This window comes from Rhinoraja longicauda, chromosome 15 (assembly GCF_053455715.1).
Source record: "Rhinoraja longicauda isolate Sanriku21f chromosome 15, sRhiLon1.1, whole genome shotgun sequence".
Lineage (NCBI taxonomy): Eukaryota > Metazoa > Chordata > Chondrichthyes > Rajiformes > Arhynchobatidae > Rhinoraja > Rhinoraja longicauda.
In genome coordinates this window covers 15,443,835-15,463,040 of record NC_135967.1, presented here as the reverse complement: position 1 = coordinate 15,463,040, position 19,206 = coordinate 15,443,835, and positions in this window count along the sequence as shown.

Sequence of the window (19,206 nt, the reverse complement as noted above, 5' to 3'; positions counted from 1 at the left end):
TCACAGGCTCAGGCGATGAAAATGCCGGTGACCGACAATGACCGTGAGATAGGAAAGGAAAAAAGACTGATGACAATTAAAGTGAAAGTTCGTGTACAATCTCCCGTCAGCTGAATTAAACCAGATGAAAAAAAAGACTTGGGTGATTTATTTTCCACTTTATCCTTTCCGCTAATTTTGTAATCAAGCCTGGCTCATGAAATCGCCGGACTTCCCATTCCACGGTTGACATTAATAACCGTTGATACATTGCTAGGGAACAAAACTCAATTTTTACCTTCAATTAATAAAATCTGTCGTTAGTCGTTGTTACATCTTGCCCCAAGCTTTTTTAAAAATTTGCAAAGCCTGTTTTCACAAGAATGACCACACATTTTGGTATAAGTACGGTGAGTGTTTTGGGTCCTCAAAGGCAGGACACACTATACTTTACATGTAAAAAGGTATCTCATCCCCTGGAGGAGAGACATAGGTCGCATTGTTTTACTGCCCTAGCTTCCTTGTTCCCGATAGGCAACATAGACATTAGTAAACAGGATCAAATACTCGTGTCCTGCTACTGCCGATCTCTCCCAGTCTTATCAGGTAGGTTCCAGTGAGAGAGAGAGAGAGAGAGAGAGACTGACCGACTTCGACCGCGGATAAGGTTGTCCTTTTTTACTGCGCCTCTCCGTCTACCGAGAGGACCCATTTCCTGGGCCCATTAAATAGGAGTAGTTTCCTCTACTGCCGCCTTATTGTATTCTCGTGTTTAGAAAAATCCCCATCAATCAGGTTCTGTTCAACTGCCCCCAACATCATCGCGAAACACCCGGAACAGCTCCGTTCTCAAACCACTAATTTATCGTAAAGGATTCGTAAATTCCACGCTGTATCTTTAAATTCCATTCAACTGCTCAGTAGCCCTTGAAAGATTAGGGATTCCTAAAATTATTTAATCTGGCCGAAGGGGGGGGGGGGGGGGGGGGGGGTGGGGGGGGGGGGAGAGGAGAATAGAGTTGTCTCAAAATTCCAAGTAAAATAAAACTTAGTGGCGTCTTATTTTGTTCTTGCTGATAATTACAGAAGTTAGAGAGAGCGAGTCAGTGTGTTTAAGACCCAGTTCTAATTGAAGATACAAGACTTCCTTGGCGGGTTAGTCTCAATTGAGAATGGACAAACGAATCCATTCTCAACTCGCTCCAGCCCCACGGTATTCCCCGATCCGACAATTCACAGAGACAGTATGTTCAGATCTAACAATATGAACACCATGTAATCTCTTTATTAGAACGAAGTAGGGAGGCATGAAACTGGAGGTTGTAAAGGCTTTTTTTTCAACGCTCGCAATTAACAACAGCGAGAGAAGAGACCACCGGCGTCGGTGTAAAAACTCTGCACTCTTCCAAAAAGACATTTCACAATTGCTGATTCTAAAACTATTCACACTCGGAGCACAGCGTGGACTTGACACTCCGCTCCCCAGACCTGCTTAGAATTTCGCTTGTGGGACAATTGAATGTTTCAAAATCGGACGGGGAAGTGAGGGGCGTTCATTTGACGGTCACTTCGCTGTGGGATGAAACGCTTTCCTCCACCACTCCTCATTTAATAATCTCAGCAGCGCAGCTCAAGTAGACTTGTGCTAGTCTCCCACCTGTTCGCAATTGAAAATCTACCAGATTGGTGTGCAATCCAACACAATAAACTGATATAAAAATATAACCTCACCGAGTGTTTTGCAAAGGAAACCATTGATCCAAAAATACAAATCACAAAAAAATAGAGCTGCTCTCTCATTGAAAGATATGTTGTCCAAATTAATTTTTCAAACTTTACTCTTTATCGTTTCATTTATCAAAGTGAATTAGCCAAATTATTTCAGTTGTTTTGAGTAACCATTCCATCTGATTGTGTGAAAATGAACAGTAAAATACTTTAGCCGTCAATGAGATGATTGATAATTTCATGAACCTCCTATTAAAAGCTGAAATCCTGCTTCTTTGTTGATTTACGTAAAATTCACAAATATGGCCAGAACACAAATTGCAGATTTAAAATATTGAATCCATAACAGAGGGACTGAAAGTAATGGGTGGACGATATTAACCCTTCTTAAAGCACAACACTATCTGACAAGCTGACCTCGGCAGCATCTACACGTACAGAACACCACCCACCGACGCACAACTCAACCTTATAGTTTCATGCAGCGGAGGTAAACTCAGGAATCCAGAGCGAAGTGTCAATAATTTAGCCGTTCGCGTTTTACAATTACCGTTGCAAAATAAAACCATAGACTATAACCTGGAATATTAATTAAACCAACTGTTAGTTTGGTTGAATGTTGAGTTTCTTTGAACCCCACTTTGTTTTGGTAGAATAAGCAGTGATGTGTGTACATTGAAATCTAGCATTTTGAACATCCCTTTTGAACAGCTGTGAAATTCGTTTGTATTGATTTTTAAATAATAAAATATATGGCAGCTTTATTTGATATACCACTGTGCATATCCCACTCATTCCATGCTATGTAAAGCTTGTAAGGATTGAAAAACGGAGACAAATCCATTCTCAATCAACTTTCAAACTCTTTAAGTCTTTTGATTTTAATAAAGTGGCGTAGATCACATTAACACCAAGTGTATGCTTACATTGGGAACCTGTTATAAACGTTGCCATACGAAGAATAAAACGAGACGGTCATTAGTGTTTTATTTGCTAATACTAGCGCGGTTTGAAACAAATAGTAATTAAACATGTTTTTTAAAGTGGCGAACTGCTATTGCGATTTGGTGTGGAATATATTCAAGGAAGGGCTTGCGTGTGCCTCTAATATCGCTCTATAATGTTCAAAACAGCCTCTCATTCAAATGCACCTCAGTCACTTATGCCGTTTAAACACTATGGAGATCGGGACACGTCGGTGAAATATAAATCCCCGAGGTTCGTAAGGGGTTAAACCAACGTTAACATTCAATAAGTTTCCGATCCGACCGCAGTTCAAATGGCCTGCAGATTTTCTGACCGTACAGCATTATTGTCAGTGGATAGTCTGCATTTGCAGAGTGTGATCCTATCGAGGGGAAAGCAAATATTTAAACGGGAACCCGAGCCGTTACCTCACGGTGCACCTGGGCATCAGCTTTATCCATTCATTTACCGTTTTTAATTCTTCCTTATTCGCTGCAGTGTGAATCACTTACTACATTGATAATACAATGTATTATCTATCAGGCTTGACGGAGGGTATCTTTTAATTAGAAGAGGACATGTATTGCATCCCTGGGACCCGGGAGTAGATTTCCTCCCCGAACGCTGATATACTTGATTTATTTAAACGAGAGCATTGACGTGCTGGAAAATGTTTTTTTTTAAAAATCTGTCTCATGTTCATTAACTTAGGTTACAGAAGAGGCTCCCTTCACAGAATATAACCGTGTATTAAATGCGCTGTATTACAATAAGAAGGCTTAATACGACTCTTGCCTATTACAACAAGTAGTCTACCATTATTCTTTTATAAGCGACTCAGATACATAATTGCAGTAATCCACAAGACTAATTAGGTGCAAATAAACTATTCATTACGACCAAATTAAAATAGAGCATGTGCCACGCTCTTATGAAAGCGGTGCCATTAGCAAGGCGACATCTATGCGCGGGTGTTATTAAAAGGCAGGCTCAGGGAAAAAAAACAAAACCCAGGGAAAACAAACAGGCCGGTATAATTATGTTGCAATATGTCTTTCGTTTGGGATAAATAATTAAAATAGATGCGGGATTAATTGACATTATTCTCGGTGCAAATTAGTTCCTCCCCCCCACTTCCACCTCCCCCCCAAACTATAACCCTGAAATGAAATTACAGCTGGCTGCAAATAATAGTCAGGTCGGAGCGTGAAGAAAGCTTGGCGGAGAAGTGCAGGTTTGGAGAGAATGAATAGTCATTACTATTCTTTCAGCGCGGTAGGTCCTTATGATCAGAAATAAATTAGCTTCACCTCAGACAATAACGCGCGATCAGAAGAAAATAGGATGGCCCACGCTCTTAACAGCGCCTTTTTAATCCAACTCCTGCTTTTTTTCAATTACAGCTGTTCATTTCAGGAGAGGCAGCAGAAAGATGGTTTCTGCAGTCACCCGCCACCCCCCTTACCGCCTGTCCCCGCGCCGCTGGAAACCGTGAGTAGCACTGGGTCCCGTCCCGGCAACAACGTTCCCCAATTTCCTCAACACTCCCCCGAGGGCAGGTGGCTGAGGGGTGATCTTAGAGACATACAGTGTGGAAAAAGGCCCATCGATCCAACTTGCCCACAAAACATAGAAACATGGTAAAGAGGTGCAGGAGTAGGTCATTCGGCCCTTTGAGCCAGCACCGCCATTCAACATGATCATGGCTGATCATCCAAAATCAGTACCCCGTTACGGCTTTTTCCCCATATTCCTTGATTCCCTTAGCCCTAAATCTAACTATCTCTTGAAAACGTTCAGTGAATTGGCCTCCACTGACTTCTGTGGCAGAGAATTCCACAGATTCACCACTCTCTGGGTGAAAAAGTTTTCCGCATCTCAGTCCTAAATGGCCTACCCCTTATTCTTAAACTATGACCCCTGGTTCTGGACTTCCCCAACATTGGGAACATTTTCCTGCATCTACCCTGTCCAATCTATAAGATCCCCTCTCATCCTTTTGAATTCCAGTGAATATATACCCAGTCAACCCATTCTTTCATCATATGTCAGTTCTGCCATCCAACCTGGCGAACCTACGTTGCCCTCCGTCAATAGCAATAATGTTATTCCTCAAATTAGGGGACTAAAATTGCACACAATACTCCAGGTGCAGTCTCACCAGGGCCCTGTACAACTGCAGTGGGACCTCCTTGCTCCTAAACTCAAATCCTTTCGGAATGAAGGCCAACATGCCATTAGCTTTCTTCATTGCCTGTTGTACCTGCATGCTTACTTTCAGTGACTGATGTACAAGCATGCCCAGGTCTCGTTGCACCTCCCCTTCTCCTATTCTGACACCATTCAGATAATAATCTGCCCTCCTGTTCCTGCCACCAACGTGGATAACCACACATTTATCCACATTATACTGCATCTGCTATGTTTCTGCCCATTCACCCAACCTATCCAAGTCACCCGGCAGCCTCATAGCATCCTCCTCGCAGCTCACACTGCCACCCAGCTTTGCGTCATCCGCAAACTTAATGTCGTTGCATTTAATTCCCTCGTTTAAATCGTTAATATATATTGTAAACAACTGGGGTCCCATCACCGAGCCTTGCGGCATCCCACTAGTTACTGCCTGCCGTTCTGAAAAGGACCCGTTAATTCCTACTCTTTGCTTTCTTTCTGCCAACCAGTTCTCTATTCCATGTCAATACCCTACCCCCAATACCATGTGTCCTAATTTTGCACACTAATCTTTTGTGTGGCACCATGTCAAAGGCTTTTTGAAAGCCCAGATACACCACATCCACTGGCTCTCCCTTATCCATTCTACTTGATACATCCTCAAAAAATTCCAAAAGATTAGTCAAGCATGATTTTCCCTTCATTATTCAATGTTAACTTTGACAGATCCCATCACTGCTTTCCAAATGCGCTGCTATAACATCTTTAATAATCCATTCCAGCATCTTCCCCACTACCGATGTAAGGCTAGCTGGTCTATAATTCCCCATTTTCTCTCCCTCCTTTCTTAAAAAGTGGAGTTACATTGGCTACCCTCCAGTCCACAGGAACTGATCCAGAGTCGAGAGAACATTGGAAAATGATCACCAATGCTCCATCTTCACAAATCCCACCTGCCTGCATTTGGCCCATCATTCTAAACCTATCCTATTCATGTACCTGTGCAAGGGAAGAGGAGAAATATTTAATAGGGACCTGAGGATAACATTTTCACAAAGAGGGTGGTGGGTACAGGAAATTATCTCCCAGAGAAGATAGTTGAAACAGGTACCATCACAGCATTTAAAAGACGTTTGGATGGGTACATGGATAGGAAAGGTTTAGATCAACATGGGCCAAACCTGGCAGGTGGGACAACAGCAGATTGGGCATCTTGGTCAGCAGGGGAAGTTGGGCCGAAGGACCAGTTTTCGAGATGTATGACTCTATTTCAGTTGAACCATTGGTGAGATAATTTCGAGTTTGATTTACTTTGGGCGACTTGTTCATTGAGAGCTTAAAGGTGCGAGGCGCAAAGTTTAAAAGTGATGGGCAAGTTCTTTTTACAGAGAGGGTGGTGTGTGTCTGGAATGGGCTGCTGGGGGAGAGTGATGGAGGCAGATATAAAAGTGGTGTTGGAGAGGCTTTTAGATAGGCACGAGGGTATGTAGGGAATGGGGGAATGTGGATCATGTGCAGGCAAAGGAGGTCAGTTTGATTTGGAAACACAAGGAACTGCAGATGCTATTTTTCCATAAAAAGAAACACAGTGCTAGATTAACTCAACGGGCCAGGCAACATGTGTAGGAAGGAACTGCAGATGCTGCTATTCCAAAAACGACACACAGTACTGGATTAACTCAGCGGGCCAGGCAACATGTGTAGGAAGGAACTGCAGATGACTCTTTTCCAAAAATGGCACAAAATGCTGGAGTAACTCAGCGGGACAGGCAACGTTTCTGGAGAGAAGGAATGGGTGCGGTTTCGGGACGAGAAGGGTCGAGAAGTCTGAAGAAGGGTCTCGACCCATCACCCATTCCTTCTCTCCAGAGATGCTGCCTGAACAACTGCGTTATTCCAGCATTTTGGGTCAGGCAACGTCTCTGGAGAACGAGGATAGGCCACGTTTGTCGTCGGGACCCTTCTTCATACCTGGTGATCTTTCCAAATAACTTCCCCCTACTATAATCAGTGTGAAGAATGGTCTCGCTCGATCCATCGCCCATCCATGTTCTCCGGCGATGCTGCCGGATCCACTGAGTTGCTTTATGTTTTTCTTTCGGTTTAATTTGGCTTTATGTTCTGCACAGACACCGTGGACCAAAGGGCCTGTTCCTGTACTGTTCTATATTCAATAAAACGTGCAGATATGCGTGGCTCTAAAGACAGAGGACAGTACACACATCAAATAAATGCAATGTATAAATAAAATATCCAATGCAAATACAGAAAAATGGAACAACATTGATTAGCTGAATGTTGGAAATAAGAACGATGATGCTGAAAGGTCATCCACTCTTAACGTTTATTCAAAAGTAAATGTGGCTTTATACCCAGATGAACAGTCATGAAAAGGAGCCTGAAAACTGTGACTATTCCGAACATTGACACAAAGAACTGCAGATGCTGGAATCTTGAGCATAACACAAAGTGTTGGAAGAATTCAGCGGCTCAGGCAGCGTACATTTGGAGTTGGGACCTTTCAGACTAATTATAGGAGGGCTGAGAAAGGGTCCAGTCAAAGCCTATTGTCAAGTGATAGGTGGATAGATACAATGTGCCGGTGTAAACTCAGCGGGTCAGGCAGCACCTCTGGAGAAAAGGGGAAGGGTGATGTTTTGGATCGAGACCCTTCTTCAGATTCTCTGAAGAAGATGGGCCTGATGAAGGATCCCAACCCAAAACATCACTCATCCCTTTTCTCCAGAGATGCTGCCTGACCCACTGAGTTACTCCAGCACTTTGTGTCTATCTTTGGTAGATACATGCTTCTGCAGTTCATTGTTTCTACAAGTGATAGGCGGATACAGGCGGGGAGGGGGACGAATTGATTGGCAAAGCCAGAGATGAAAAGGAGACAGAAAAGTCAAGAAAAACTTCCTCTCAGCCCCCAGCAGGCTCTTGAACACCGCACCACACCATCCCAACAACCATGCTCTTGAACACCGCACCACACCATCCCAACAACCATGCTCTTGAACACCGCACACCATCCCAGCAACCATGCTCTTGAACACCGCACACCATCCCAGCAACCATGCTCTTCTCTGGACCGTGTCTTCGGTTGCACTAAGGAGTTCGCTTTTGCACTAAAATGCTAAACTGGTTATTTAGTGTTACAATTATTGTATCATTGATTATTGTATATACATCTCTGTGTTGTTGCTTAACGGAACTGTTAAGCTGCAGCAAGTAAGATGTTTTTATCCCTGAACAGTTAAATATTCTCTCTGCCTTTCAAAATATCGCAGAATATGGAAATCTAGAGACGGGGAGAAAAAAAAAATACTCTGAAATACTTCACGGGCAGGCGTTTCATGACGGATGGTCTTTGCTCTTGGGTTAAGGCGTGTTTTAATGAACAGCGCCAGTGTGTGCTTTGACCTGTCCGGCGGGCCAGTTAATGTCTTTCCCTCGGCGCCACTATGGACCTCTTCTAACCATGCTGGGATACCCGCGACGATGGGGCGAGTCGGGGGCAGGACGCCAACAGGAACAGGGGTCACTGATCGAAAGTATTCCCTTTATTAAGAAGTGGCCCGACCCGAAACGTCGCCTATCCATGTTCTCCAAAGATGCTGCTTCATCGGCTTAGTTACTCCAGCACTTTGTGTCTTTTTTTTTTTGTGAACCAGCATCTGCAATTCCCTGTGTCAACTCATCCAATATTCACTGCTTGAAGAAAATGTAGGGAGCTGGTCGACTAGTCCCGGTGCCGATAAATCGATGTAAATCTCGCTGGATTTCGGGTTATCAACCCCTCTCAGTAACCACGAATTATCCGGGTTAATTCCTATGAGAAAAAAAAGAAGCATTCTGCGAGTTTTGTTCACAGTGGGAACCGAATTTTAATTTTGCGTTCAGTTTCAATCTAGATTCTAAGACAAGTGATTTTTGCAGATTTTTAAACTGAAATAGATAGCAGAATATCTCGGTCTGAAGAGGGTTCTCGACTCGAAACGTCACCCATACCTTCTCTCCAGAGATGCTGCCTGTCCCGCTGAGTTACTCCAGCATTTTGTGTCTATCTACCTGCTGGAGGAACTCAGAGGGTCAGGCAGCATCAGTGGAGGGAATGGACAGGCGACTTTTGGGTCGGGACCCTCTTTCTCAAGATTCCAGCACCTTGTGGCTCCTTAATTCAATGAGGCTGCTTCTCATTTTTTTTTAAATGTTCATCAAGTTATATAATTATTTTAATCAACTTTTTAATGTGAAGAAAGTCCCAACCACAAACGTCACCTGGGTATTCCTTCCATAGATGCTGCCTGACCTTTTGAATTCCTCCAGCACTCAGTTTTGCTGATAGAATTCAATATAACTACAACAAGGTGATAGGTTTTTGGTTTAAAATAATTTCCCTCATTAGATTTTATTCCAGTTTATGGCTTGTGTTTGAGTTCAAATCTCTAAAATGTCATCTCATCTTCCCTCTTCCCCTATTAATTGCTCCCATTATACAATCTCCTAGATGAGGCCTTCACTCGTTTCTCCTCGGTACCTCACAGCTCCGCCCTTGCTCCCCCTCCCCCTGGTCACAACAGAGACAGTCCCCCTAATCCTTACCTTCCACCCCATCAGCCGTCGCATACAACACATACTGTAATCCTCCAAAATTTCCGCCACCTCCAACGGGATCCCACCACTAGCCACATTTTCCCATCTCCACCCCTTTCTGCCTTCTGCAGAGACTGTTCCCTCTGCAACTCCCTGGTTAACTCATCCTTTCCCACATAAACCACCCCCTCCCCAGGTATCTTCCCCTGCAAATGCAGAAGATACAACACCTGTCGCCATACCTCCTCCCTCGACTATGTCCAAGGAACCCGACAGTCCTTTCAGGTTAGGCAGGGGGTTCACTTGAACCTCCTCCAACCTCATCTACTGTATCCATTGTTCAAGATGTGGACTCTTATACATCAGCGAGACCAAAGGCAGACTGGGCGATTGTTTCGCGGAACACCTTCGCTCAACCTACATGAACCAACCTGATCTCTTGGTCGCTGGACACTTTAATTCTCCTTACCATTCCTACACATACCTTTCTGTCCTCGGTCTCCTCCATTGTCAGAGTGAGGCTAAATGCAAATTGGAGGAACAGCATCGCAAACTACAGTGCTGGAGGAACTCAACGGATCAGCTAGTATCTGTGGGTAGAATGGACAGATCACATTGATTGTCTGACCCTTCCTCAGACTGGCCTTTTCTTGGAAGGGTAGAAAGAGAAAAGGAGTGAGGCAGAGAGAAAATGAGGAAGGAAAAGGAACAAAGTGAGGTTTTTTTTCCAGATCCCTGTTTGCTTCATCAGTCTCCATCAAACTCAAGGTTACAATTCAGGAATAAGGTAGTCAACAAAAAGTGAATGTACTCTCTTAACTCTCTTGCCCTCAAGTGGATATGGGGGTGTGAGAGTGACTGGTCTATTGTGTATGTACCAGCCATGGAGTCATAAAACATGGAATCAGGTCCTTTGGCCCAACTTGTCCATGCCCACCAAAATGCTCAATCAAAGCTAGTCACATTTGCTCGAGATTGGCATGAAGATATTTGCTTCAGTCTGACCTGGACTAAAATAGAAATCCAGAAATCGTATCCATTCTCTGGGCAAGAGACTCGTATCCATTTTGCAGATTTTTTAACTGAAATATATACCAGACTATCTCGGTCTGAAGAAGGGTCCAGACCCGAAACGTCATCTGTTCCTTTTCTCCAGAGATGCTGCCTGACCTGCTGAGTTACACCAGCCTTTTGTGTCTATCTTCAGTATAAACCAGCATCCGCAGTTCCTTCCTACACATTCCTCTTCTACCAGTAATTGGAACTGAGTATCAAAATTTGCCATTCCTCTGCCCTCTAAGTAAGGTAATTTAAAAAAAATGGTTTCTATTTTTCGATGCGGTTGTAAAGTGAACTTGTGTTGGAAAATGAAAATTTATGTTAAAAAACATAGAAAAATGTATTTAAGGTATTCTAGAATTTCTTTATTCTGTTCATACATTTTGGGAATATTCTACACAGAGTCTCTTGCCCAGAGTAGGACCTGAGGACATAGAGGGGGGAATTGAGGGGGGAAAAATTTAATGGGAACTTGAGGGGTTACGTTTTCACACCCCGGGGGTAGTGGGTGTATGGGACAAGCTATTGGAGCAGGTAGTTGAGCCATGTAGTATCGCAACCTTTAAGAAGCATTTGGACAGGTACATGGATAGGATGGGTTTAGAGAGATATGAACCTGATGGCAGGCAGGTGGGATTAGTGCAGATGGGGCATGTTGGTCGGTGTGGGAAAGTTATGCTGAAGGGCCTGTTGTGTGACTCTATGACTCTCTTTGACTCTCTATGCTCCGTTTCATAAAAGGAGTGGATTTTGCCGTGATAATGTACCGGGATTATGGATCATCTTTGGGACCTTGTCTATCAACTAGCCATTGTCAATTCAGCCCCTTGTGTCCACTCAGTTACATCTGCTGTTGATCTTGATAACACTGACCCCGAATAATCTCTCAGTCCGGGAAACCCTGATAGAGTTCCAGCATTCGTGGACTTTGGCAAACAGTAACCTGCAGAATTTGCCTTCCTTTTGTGTGGGACCATGCCCTCTGGTCATTCCCGGGCGACGCAGCTCGAATTTCAAGATTATGTTCCCTCCTTCTCAATTACCCCAGAGAAGAAATAGTTCCTCTTAATCTACCTTGGCAAATGCTTTTATCATTCTAAACACATTGATCAGATTACGCAAGGGAATGCAAGCCAACTTCAGCAAACTTTAACTGTTTCATAACTCGTGTTATTCGGGCAAACTTGCTCTCCACCCAGCTGTTCCCCGTCACATCTGCAATGGCCACACACCTCTGACCAGCAGTGTGGTGACCACACCTGGTGGAGTCACAAGACCTGTTAAACCCACTTCTGCCATTCAGTTCAATCATGTTTCTATCACCAGTTTCTTCCCCTGTGTTATCAGATTACTGAACAATCCTGCCGTAAAATAGGGTGTTGCCCCGATCTTCCAACCACCCTTTTTGCAGACATTGAACTTTTTTTCTATAACTCTAATGCTACAAAGCTGCAAAACTATATTCTACACTCTGGTACTTTTCCCTTGGCACTACCAAGTATCAACTTTAGAGATACAGTGCAGAAACAGGCCATTCTATGCCAACTAGTCCATCACCCGTAAACTAGTTCCATCCTACACACCAGTAAAAATTTACAAAAAACAATTAACCTACAAACCTATACATCTTTGGAGTGTTGGAAGAAACCTGACCACCTGGAGAAAACCCACACGGTCACAGGGGGAATGAACAAACTACGTAAGGACAACACCCAGAGTCAGGATCAAACCAGGGTCTCTGGTGCTGTAAGGCAGCAACTCCACCGCTGTTTGGACAGATTCTGTCCCAACCCGAAACATCATCTATCCATTCCCATCACAGATGGAATTTCTTCAGCATTTTGATTTAAATCCAGTGGGGATTATTGTTAACATGGTAAATTTTTGTAGATATTCTGTATACTCAGATATTCAACCCTGGGAAAACCAGGGATATGGTGGTAGATTTCCGCAGGCACAGCCAGGTCCCCCCCGACACCGGTGAACATCCAGGGAATGGACATCTAGAGGGTGGATTCTTATAAGTACCTGGGTGTCTACCTCAACAATAAACTGGACTGGACTGAAAACACCGATGCACTATACAGAAAGCGCAAGAGCAGACTTTATCTGCTAAGGAGACTCAGGTCTTTTAGAGTGCAGGGGGCACTCCTAAGGACCTTCTACAACATGGTGGTGGCATCGGCCATTTTCTATGGAGTGTTCTGCTGGGGCAGCAGCATCTCAGTGGTGGAAGGGAAGAGACTCGACAAGCTGGTGAGGAAGGCCAGCTCTGTCCTGGGTTGCCCCCTCGACTCAGTGCAGGTGGTGGGAGAGAGGAGGATGATGGCAAAACCGACATCGCTGCTGGACAACGACTCCCACCCCATGCAGGACACTGTCACTGCACTGAGTAGCTCCTTCAGTGACAGACTCCTTCACCCCAAGTGCGTGAAGGAGAGATATAGGAGGTCCTTCCTTTCCGCTGCTGTGAGACTCCACAACCAGCACTGCTCCTAGTAGACGAGTCAACAATAACAGCTAAGAACACACAGAAAACTGATGACAATTTATGTATCTTTTATTTATTTATAATGAATGATCCCTTGCTCTCTTGCTATCCACTTTGCTACTGTAACACTGTAAATTTCCCTGGTGGTGGATGAATAAAGGAATATATTATTATAGAGAACTATATGAACAAAAACTAGAGAATTAGATTCCCTTGGTCCACACAGGTCACATTTGAGAACTGAGGACCAGTTGTAGGGATGGCAGCTCTGTGGTGGGGTGGGGTGGGGTGGGAGGGGTGGGGGGTGGAATGACAGTAATGTCTACCCTCTCCATGCCTCATAATTTTTAATATTTTTATCAGTTCTCCCCTCATCCTCTGATATTCCAGAGAAAACAATTCAAGTGTAGATTAGAGTCATACAGCATTACAACAGGCCCTTTGGCCCAACTTGTCCATGGCGACCAGGATGCCCCATCTACACTAATCGCACTTGATCTGGTTTGGCCCAAATCCCTCTAAATGTCCAAAGCTGCCTCTAAGGCCAGCACATAATCACGGACTAGTCTCACCCCAGTTCACTCCCTCTTCTCCTCTCTCTCATCAGGCAAGAAATACAGAAGTGTGTAAACACATACCTCTAGATTCAGCGACAGTATCTTCCAGACTATTATCAGGCAACAGGACTGTCTTCTCACCAGCTAGAGTTCAGTCCTGACCTCCCATCTACCTCATTGGAGACCTTTGAACTATCTTTAATCAGACTTTATCGGATTTTATCTTGCACTAAATGCTGTACCCTTTATCCTTTATCATGGATGGTTTGATTGTAATCATGTTTGTCTTTTTGGCTGGACAGCCTGCAAACAAAAGCTTTTCACTGTACCTCGGTACATGTGACAGTAATAAACTAAGCATACCCATGTAAAAAACATACCCATGGAGCATCTTGATCACTGCTTACACATGTGTACAATTTTCAAACACAAAATCATAAAGGAATTGCAAATTCTTTTAGACTTTAGAGATACAGCACTGAAACAGGCCCTTCAGCCCACTGAGCCTATGCCAACCAGCGATAACCGCATACACTAACACCATCCTGCACATTAGGAATAATTAATTTTTTAAAAAAGAAGCTAGTTAAAATACACACCTGCACCTCTTTGGAATGTGAGAGGAAATCAGAGCACGCGGATAAAACCCACAAGGTCACATGGTGAACGTACAAACTCCGTACAGACAACACCCCGTAGTCTGGATCGAACCCGGGTCTCTGGCGCTGAAAGGCAGCAGCTCTATTGCTGTGCCACCATGCTTCACCTAAGAGTGATTTTCTAATTTTGGAAAATGTACATTTCATGTGAGCCAAAGTTCTTCCACAGCGTGAGGTTCCCATTTAAACTTAAGTGATTAGTCTTCATAATTATTATTTACACAAGGAAGTAATAGTAATTCTTCCTCAGTATCTTTAACCCTCAGATATTTCATAGAGCATGAAACAGTACAGTTCATGAAAAGACCCTTTGGCCACAATATCTGCACCGAACATGCACATGCAACAATCCGCAACATTATGATGAGTTAATCTCCTCTGCCTGCACATGACCCATATCCGTTCATTCCCTGCATGTTCACGTGCCTATCTGAAAGCCTCTTAAATGCCACTATTGTATCTTCCTCCACCCCATCCCTGGCAGCACTTTCTAGGCACCCACCACCAGCTGTGTAACAAAAAAACTAAGTTGCCCTGCACATTTCCTTTAAACTTTTCCCCTCTCGCCTGAAAGTAATCCTTTCTCGTCTTTCATTTATCCATCCTGGGAAAAATGTTCTAACTTTTTACCCAATCTATGCCTCTTACAATGTTGTATACTTCTATCAACCTCAACCTCCAGGGAAAGCAATCCGAGTTTGTCCAAACTCTCCTTATAGCTAATGCCCTCTAATCCAGGCAGCATTCTGGTAAAGCTCTTCTGCACCCTCTCCAAAGCCTCCACATCCTTCCTGTAATGGAGCGACCAGATCTGCACGCAATACTCCAAATGCGGTCTAACCAAAATCCTCTCAGGCTCCCTCATGAGTTCCTGACTCTTATACTCAATGAGCCGTCTGATGAAGGCTGGCGTACCACTTTACCCCTCTATCCACTTGTGTTGCCACTTGCTGTGAATCTTTCATCTGGTGTTCATTTTGATTTATAATTCTTTTTCCAGGACATAGTTCTATAATCCAACCTGGAGTGAAATGACCATTCTATGGAATGATTGCAACCATTTACTAACAATTTTCTGGGAGTAAATCATGTTCATTATTTTTTTTGCGTCTGAAATTCTCAGTAAAATACACAGCGCAACCGTAAACTTGTGTTTTATCTTCGCCATAATTGCGGAAAATTGAAAATGCTCTTTGCAAATTTGCAAGCCGGCAAATTTGCGAAAAAACCCATTCTGTTCAGAATTCATCATCCTGTCTCCTTTAACATGGTATTTGAGGTCAATGTTTATTATTATTCATCAATCTTTTCTGTTTGAATTACTGAAAATAGTAGTAACCATCAAAAGCCCTCAAAACCCTGGCTAGTTAGTACCTTGCGAGAAGGCAGGAGTGCAGTTGCATTTGATGAGCAAGCATACATTGAATTAGAGAAAATTGCACTAAATTACCCAATCTCCAAGGATGTTTGTATATCTGCCCTATTTATCTTATTAATAAGTTTCTGCACTTCATTTGGTAATAAGTTTCATGATTGGAGCGCGATAGATATTTCCTTGACAATAAACAATAATGTGTGCGGTTTGTAAGTACTTATTTAAAAAATAATTGCACATTTTTCTGACTCCAACAATCAGCTGGAATATATGAATATTGGCTTAGGAGGCCATTTAGTCCATCTAACCTGTTCTAACAGTCTATTACACCCTGAGAGGTCTGAATCTCAGCTGCATTACCCGCCTTGCTTCCATATCCTTAACCACACTTTCACACTCTCTCCATCACACACACCAACCACATACACTTTCACACACTTACACTTCATGCACACCCTTACACACACACTTCCTCACACACACACCCTCAAGTACTTCCACATGCACACACACATGAACACACCCAGACGCACCCACATGCACACCACACACACATGCACACATGCACTCACACACTACATGCCTATACACATATGTACACACACCTATATACTCTTATGTAGTACAATGGAAATTAAATGAAGATGAAAATCTCTGAAAAATAAATGGTTTATTTCTGGAAAGTTACAGGGGTACTTTCCACCCAGAAATGATTGTGGGAAGCCCTGATTATGGAGCAAATTTATTTGGTATAGTGCTTTTAAGCACATTGTTAGAGAGTGTATTTAAGCACTATACCAAATAAAATTACTAACACTTAATAATCATTGAAGTTTCTTTTAATTTAAGAATATGTAGATTATGATATAGGTGGAAAATGGTTGATACTGTGAATAGCAACATTATAGGGATGGAATTGTTCCAGGGTTAATCACTGCTGTGTGCGGGCTTAGTTGAATTGACAATAAGAAGGCTATACCTTTTGTTAGTTGTTGCTTGGTGCGTACTGTGGTAATTACTGAGGTAGAGGATTGTGAACGCAAATCCAATTCCATAGATTTGAACACAAAATCTATTGGTATTGATTCATTATTACAATAGACAATAGACAATAGGTGCAGGAGTAGGCCATTCAGCCCTTCGAGCCAGCACCGCCATTCAATGCGATCATGGCTGATCACTCTCAATCAGTACCCCGTTCCTGCCTTCTCCCCATACCCCCTCACTCCGCTATCCCTAAGAGCTCTATCCAGCTCTCTCTTGAAAGCATCCAACGAACTGGCCTCCACTGCCTTCTGAGGCAGAGAATTCCACACCTTCACCACTCTCTGACTGAAAAAGTTCTTCCTCATCTCCGTTCTAAATGGCCTACCCCTTATTCTTAAACTGTGGCCCCTTGTTCTGGACTCCCCCAACATTGGGAACATGTTTCCTGCCTCTAATGTGTCCAATCCCCTAATTATCTTATATGTTTCAATAAGATCCCCCCTCATCCTTTTAAATTCCAGTGTATACAAGCCTAATTGCTCCAGCCTTTCAACATACGACAGTCCTGCCATTCCGGGAATTAACCTAGTGAACCTATGCTGCACGCCCTCAATAGCAATTATTGTCACGTGTACTGAGATTCATTGAAAAACCTGGTATTACGCATGATTCAGACAAATCATACCATACATGAATACAACAGGCAGCACGGTGATGCAGCAGTAGAACTGCTGCCTTACAGTGCCAAAGACCCGGGTTCGGTCCTGACTATGGATGCTGTCTGGATGGAGTTTGTATGTTTTCCCTGTGACAGCGTAGGTTTTCTCCGTGTGTTCTGGTTTCCTGCCAGACTCCAAAGACATACAGGTTTGTAGGTCAATAGGCTTTGGTAAAAATTGTAAAATTGCCCCTAGTGTGCAGGATAGTGTTAGTGTACAGGGTGATTGTTGGTTGGCACTGACTCGGTGAGCCGAAAGGCTTGCTTCCAAATTGTATCTCTAAAGCAAAGTCTAAAGCTGTTGAGATGGAGTAAATTGCAGTTTAATGTTGGTGCAGAGTCAGAGGTGGACAATGCAACAGAGGTGAAATGTTTTGTGATGCCACTGAGATGTGGTCCACAGTTAAGTATCTCAATGAAATTTCAGAGCGAGGTTTAGTATCAGACTGTGGCTGAGATCATCAATCTCCCCAACTACCACTTGCTTATCAAAAGCAGCACATCAGGCAATTGGCGACAATGCACAGGTTGAGAGAGATAGTGCTACAATAAATCCAGATGCCATTAATAAACATGCAGAAACCTAGCAAGGAACTAGTAGCTAGATGCTTTAGGAAGGAACCAGCAGATGCTGGTTTATACTGAAGATAGACACAAAATGCTGGTGGAACTTAGCGGGTCATGCAGCATCTCTGGAGAAAAGGAATTGGTGATGTTTCGGATCGGAACCCTTCAGATACATACAGACATTGTGGTTGGTTTTCAGAAAGAGATCCCTGAGGAACACCAAATGGATGGGAAATAGGAAGGTATCAGTCAAACCTGACCTTCAGATCTTTCCAGAGAAAGATAGTGGTGGGGGAAGTGTGTGGAGGGGATGAAGCGATGAAATTCCTCATTAATCCCATTCCAACCTGATACTGTGTCAAGACAGACCTATCCCCATACTCCTTAACGACACAATTTTGTAAGGAATGTCAGGGGAACTTAGTGGAACTCCATTATCTATAAACGACTGGGTATATGACCCGACCAGAGTCTCCACAAAGCCGATAGATTAAAACTGATTGCCACTCTACCCAATGAACCAATTCATGGAACATAGAAAGAGTATGGTGCAGGAACATGCCCTGCGGTGCCAAACATATCAAGTCAAGTAAGCTCATCCACACAGCAATCCATACTCCTCACATAATGCTCCACACCCCTCCATTCCCTACATATCCACGTGCCTATCTAAAAGCCTCTTAAATGCTCTCTAGCTCTGCATTTTCGCCTGAGACGAACTGTTTGAATCACTAACCATCCCTTGCTTAGGGTACTATTCAGAAATAATTTCTCAGTGTAAGACTTAATCCTTGCTGGCATCTACCCCTTTGTCTCAAGTTTTCAGATGCATGTCCAAGTTTTCTCCGAATCTCAAACAATCCTTTTCAATGGATTGAAGCCAAGAAGTTCTTCATTTTATAATCATTGTTCAGGTTTCTTCCAACCTGATGTTTCTCAATTTAAATAGCCCTCAGCCTTGGAACCTAATCTTTGCCCAAAGACTAGGTGTCATTACATCAGTCTTCCTTTGTACTTTCTCCAGAATCTGTGCTGATTTGCACAATGGAATACCGTACACCAAATGCAGATGCACCAGTGGTTTGTGTAGCCCTAATAGATTGATGCAGTACTGGAATTATTAAGAATGAAGGAAAGGTCCTATCAGGAAATTCCTTTCAAATTATCCTCAGTCAGCAGACCAAAGGCCCTTCCATTTTGATAATGCTTGCTGGTAGGTGAATGATATTAATGGGATGTGATCTCCATTATTCAAGAATAATACAAATGTTATGGATGCATTGATGGAAAATAAAGCCCTTGGATCCCTGTATCAAAGAGATTGCAAAGATAAACACAGATCAGACCAAGTT